The sequence below is a fragment of the Salvelinus namaycush genome, unplaced genomic scaffold (assembly GCF_016432855.1).
Source record: "Salvelinus namaycush isolate Seneca unplaced genomic scaffold, SaNama_1.0 Scaffold109, whole genome shotgun sequence".
In the NCBI taxonomy this organism is placed as follows: domain Eukaryota; kingdom Metazoa; phylum Chordata; class Actinopteri; order Salmoniformes; family Salmonidae; genus Salvelinus; species Salvelinus namaycush.
Window position 1 is genome coordinate 211,738 of NW_024057775.1, and position 6,000 is coordinate 217,737.

The 6,000-nt window shown below is 40.8% G+C and overlaps 1 pseudogene; it reads right to left on the reverse strand.

Moving 5' to 3' along the window:
* Window positions 1-5,524, reverse strand: part of LOC120035678 — a 154,540-nt pseudogene extending 149,016 nt beyond the window's left edge.
* Window positions 5,525-6,000: the final 476 nt, after the last annotated feature.

Sequence of the window (6,000 nt, forward strand, 5' to 3'; positions counted from 1 at the left end):
GTACAGTGTTGAGTCATCCGTATACATAGACACACTGGCTTTACTCAAATGTCGTTGGCAAAGATTGAAACAAGCAGGTGCCAAACAGCTGCCCTGGGGAATTCCTGATTCTACCTTGATTTTGTTGTACAGGCTTCCATTAAAGAACACTCTCTGTGTTCTGTTAGACAGGTGGCTCTGGGGCGGCAGGTAGCCTAGTGGTTAGAGCGTTAGGCCAGTAACCAAAAGGATGCTGGATCGAATCCCAGAGCTGACAAGGTAAAACTCTGTTGTTCTGCCCCTGAACAAGGTAGTTAACCCACTGTTCCTAGGCCGTCATTGAAAATAAGAATTTGCTCTTAACTGACTTGCCTAGTTAAATAAAGGTAAAATAGAAATCAAACACCGGTGACATGTCATTGTTGATTTTTTTTGAACCAAAATTGAATTGAAGGTGCTCCAAAGATTTTTACAATCATTCTTCAAGTCATTTATCTTTGTTTCTATTATATTAGGCCCAGCCTTTGGAACTGTGGTTTTCCTAGACATGGCTACTATATTGTGATCACTACATCTGATGGATCTGGATACTGTTTTCAAACACATTTCTGCAGCATTGGTAAAGATATGATCAAAATATGTTGATGATTTAATTTCTGTACTGTTTGTAACTACCCTGGTAGGTTGACTGATAACCTGAACCAGGTTGTAGGCACTGGTAACAGTTTGAAGCTTTCTCTTGAGTGGGCAGCCTGATCACAGATTTCCTCCAGTATTAGTTAATTAATGACCAGTGTCTGGAGTTTAGTTTTCCTGTTCTACAGTCTTGTAAAGATAGGGGGGTTGACTGGGACAGACAATGTAACATCCATAATACTTTGAGAAAATGTTTTTGAAAAACAAGCACCTTACATTGGATCATCTTAGAACTTTCTCTCTAAAGCTAACTTCCATCAAGGTTTAATATGGTCTATTGGTTTCTCTCCTTTAATTGGCAGAATCCTTTTTCAGTGTTATGATATTCATAACATCCATTTCCACCAGTCTATATTCCTGTCAACTAACAGAACTCTGCTGGTTGTCCTGGTAACAGATACCAGTCCATCTTCCTGTCAACTAACAGAACTCTGCTGGTTGTCCTGGTAACAGATACCAGTGGGCAGATCTATTGTATTTGTTCAAACTAAACTACAGCACTTACTTTGATGAGTCAAATCTGATCCTTTCTTCTCTTCTCCTCCTCTCACAGTTCCACTCAGCCCTGTTGTTTTCCTGCAGTCCACCAGCAGCACAGACAACCTCTTCATACCCAGCAGTAAGGTGCTACCGGGAGAGGCACGAAACGGGGACTCCAGGATGGAGGAAGGGCTAGCATTGTCCTGGTAACCATAAAGAGGGGACACAGACACATCATTATGGATGCTGATGTCACTGTTGTTATGAAGTGCTTTACAGAAACTCAGCCCAGACCCCGATAGAGCAAGCTGTATGCTAGACCAGACTAAGCTGTACCATCTGGTGTTCTGATCTGGAGAGACGCTTCTCTGCCTCGTCAGCATCAGGATGTTGTTGAGGCTCACCAGAGGATCCACGATAGTCAGGTCTCTCTCCTGTGTGAACGAGAACATCAAACCGATTGTAAACTTATGATCTTCTATTGCAATCATAGGGTCTTACAAGAGGCATGAATATGTCTAAAAAGGGCCTAAAATGGCCACTTCATCATGATTTTATAAAATAATGTTTGTGTTGCAAATGTGAAAGGGTACAACAATTGAACTTGAAAAGCCTGCTATATTAGATGAAGTGCACTTTAATGTCGACCACATGGAGAATTCGATTAATCTCATTTAAAAGTCCCAAAAATATATGTACCAACAGCAGATGGCCCCTGAAACAATTCCTACAGTACAGAACAACATATTCAAGTGTAGAACTTCAGTAGAATGCCCCTTTAAAATCACACATTAGTTCAACAACAGTTTGTGCCCCTGTTTAAGACAGTACTCACTGGTAGTAATCTGATATTCTGTCTCCTCCTCTTTCACTCCCAAAACGTCTTCCTCCTTCACCTTTATTGAGTTAGAACATTTTAGAGAGGAAGAGGATGCTATCTCTTCTTTCACTGTAACAGCCTCCTCTTCTTTCACTATAACAGCCTCCTCTTCTTTCACTATAACAGCCTCCTCTTCTTTCACTGTAACAGCCTCCTCTTCTTTCACTGTAACACCCTCATCTTCCACGACAATGTTCAGTCCCAGAGCTTCTTTCTCCATACAGCAGACCCCCTCTTCTTTAGCAGGGGATAAGTAGTTTAGTGAGCTCATGGTCGGGGATGTTAGCTAGTTAGTTAGCATTAGCGACTAGCCTAGTGCTAGGCTCAGTATCAATCTTTAACACGTTTGCAAATTGAACAAGCAAATTAGGCTAAAGGTCATTAGTTGATAAATCAACAGAAATGTGTTCAAAACACTGAGATTAGCTAATGTACACAAACACGGTGTAAAGCGTCAATCTATCGGTTTTATGTTGGCAAGCTAGCTACCGAGGTGGTTGAAAGAGTAGCCGTGTTGTTGTTCCTGAAGAAGCGCCCCGTCCACTAAATTAAACGTCACGCAAGAAGCATCACCTGAAAGACGCACATCGCCTTCTGCTGACTGGAGTGGGTAACACAGTTTGGAAACAATAGTTACTACACTTTTGTATTGGAAAGAACGTCATAATAATTTATCAATAAGCTGATATATTTTCTCTTACGTCTTACAAATAATACGTTCCTGTACACAGACGTAGAAGCTTAATATGAATATGTAGATGATGAATAAATACATCTATGAATAGGTAGTGTTTTAATACACATTTTCTCTGTTCATTTATCACATTCGTTTTTATCTAGATGTGACGGTACTTTTCCCTTAAAGTCACGCTCTATAAGATACAAATCATCCTGTAAACAATAGAGCAAATGCATCACATGCAAATAGCACTTGATTATCTGTAGTGCTATACATTGAGTCTACAAAACATTAAGAACACCTGCTCCTTCCATGACTTAGACTGACCAGGTGAATCCAGGCTAAAGCTATGATCCCTTATTGATGTCACTAGTTAAATCCACTTCAATCAGTGTAGATGAAGGGGGGGAGAAAGGGTCAGGTTAAATAAGGAATTTTAAGCCTTGAGACATGAGACATGGATTGTGCATGTGTGCCATTCAGAGGGTGAATGGGGAAGACAACATATTCAAGTGTCTTTGAACGGGGTATGGTAGTAGGTGCCAGGCTCATCGGTTTGTGTCAAGAACTGCAAAGTTGCTGGGTTTTCCAGCTCAACAGTTTCCCAAGAATGGTCCACCATCCAAACAGTGGCGGTCAGTGCCGTTTAAGATGAGGCAGGACGATTTGTTTATTCATGAGCATGGCCTTAATTCTATTACAGCATATTAGATGACTGTCATTCATATTCCATTCACCCTGTTCAATGTAACAGCGATAGGTTTAGACTACTAGATGATACTAACATTTCCCCTATACCCATCATAAGATTGCTACAACCCCACCTATGAATGAAAGTTTAGAATGTAGGTGCACACTGGTCGAGAGAAACATTTGAGGTGACAGACAGTGACACATGGACAGACACATTCAATACTGCCTTGCACACTCTCGCCTGCATCTAGCTGAAATAGAGATTCTATTGGACAAATTCAGGTATGTTTATCCCGGTTTTGTTCTGTTTAAGAAACGTTTGTCAACAGAATCGGCTGAATGAATTCACCCCTGATGACGCGTAAACACAGTTCACTTTCACGACTGCCACGTTGTATTTCCTCTCACGTCAATTCGCTCACCTTTTCCCTTCGCTTGTGGACGTCAATGCACAACACATCAGCTGTAGGTGACCAGGAGAAAAAACCTTTCCAAACCAGACCATTTCATAACTGCTACACACAGCATCGTTACAATCATGAAAGAGCTCCTCTGTGGAGATGCTACATGTTTCATCATTAATGCTACAGTCCTCCAACAAAGGGTGTCATATGAAGCTTTACCATTTTCTCTGTAATAGGAGTAGTATTTTTCCTCGACTCACATGTGCCCCCGCACATTGACTCTGTACCGGTAATACCTGTATACAGCCTCGCTACTGTTATTTTACCGCTGCTCTTTAATTATTTATTTGTATTTTCTACTTAACACTTATTGTTCTTAAAACTGCATTGTTGGTTAAGGGCTTGTAAGTAAGCATTCCACTGTAAGGTTGACACTTAAAAAATTGTTTTATTTGTATTTTGATTTCATTCATACATTTCTTACATGAATTTATTAATATAGAAAATATAAATATTGAAAATATAAATGTTTCGATTTTTTATATATATTGTTGAACATAATATACTTTAAGGGTATATTAGTTCCAGGATCTCTGCTAGTGTTAAAGTTATGGGCCATTTAATACAGAGAAATTAGCATAGTAGGACCTGTAACTTAAGGTTACCTAACGTAACCTCTGTTCTATGATATTATAAGCCTCGTTAGGGGCGGAGTCTAGGGAGATCCAATCAAACAACATGTGTCAAGCAACAGCTAATAGCAGATGACTCCACTTCCTATATAAGGGCCATAGTCTCTCCCGTCTTCACATCTAAGTACGTTTGTCTTCCATGTGTGAAAGGTAACCTAGTCAACTACCAACTACCATAGAGCTCAAATACTCTCTGATGCCAAGTCTAGACAGGATCATCCCTCAGAGGTCCCCACTCTACTCACCATATGTGTAGTGATGTCCAGTCAGTAGAACCTCATGAAGCTACGTCACCACAACAGCATTACAGATCTCTTGAACAGAGATGCCTTTGAACAATGCCTATGTTGTAGCCATACCTCTGGTGGATTGAGCCATCAAGCCCTCCGGAGGTGTCAGATCCTTGCTACTATAGAACCTCATGAAGGTATTTTTTTATTTGTATTTATTTCACCTTTATTTAATCAGGTAGGCCAGTTGAGAACAAGTTCTCATTTACAACTGTGACCTGGCCAAGATAAAGCAAAGCAGTGCGACAAAAACAACAACACAGAGTTACACATAAACAAACGTACAGTCAATAACACAATAGAAAAATCTATGTACAGTGTGTTCAAATGTAGAAGAGTAGGGAGGTCATCTCAAGGACTCAAGGACTGGAATCATCTCAAGGACTTCATCAAACTGACACTAGTGGAAGTCGTCTCGAGAATTCCAGAAAAATCTGTTTGGTCCTACGCGATGTATATATTTCACTTATACACTAACTTCATCCGTGCCGAGGATGATGCCTGGATAAAAAATGATTTTCCTCATTGGCTGGCTGTTCTGGAGCAGCCAGGACCTTCTGCCTGAAACTGAAGTGCTGTGTGTTATTAAAGCATGTACAGTTTAGGTCCTTCTTTGTTGAACAAAGGCTACTGACATCACCAGACATCAGCTCACCAGGAGCCATGGTGATGACCTGGTGTATTCTCATGGTGGAGGGCACCGCTTTTATGGGTCTTGGCATCATCTCCATCGCACGTTCAACATCGGCACTCTTCACACAGAACAGCTTCACTGACGTGTTTGTCTCATGGAGGCCTTGTAAAGCTCCTGTGCATCACTGATATCACGGCCCTTAGTCACCAACCTGTCCGCCGTTCTCTTCAACGTTCATGATGTGGACTTAGTGGTCAAGTTCCTCAGTGCTCCTTTCCTCTCCTTGCTTCTTTTGTATGCTGTTCTCCACTGTTTACGCTTCTGATGCTGGTCTGTCTCACTTAATAAATCAATTATCTTTTCTTTTTCCCCCTGAATCAACATTCCTTTTCCTTTTCCATCTCTCTCTCTCAAAGTACTGTTCCCTTTTTACTGGGTCAGCATTGTGACGTGCTAGACACTGCCTTTGTCGTTCTGCTGCTGATGTGGGTGCCATCATTCCCTAGATGTTTCAATGGAATAACGTTAAACAAAGATTCTTAGAATATATACATGTATACACTATAATCATTG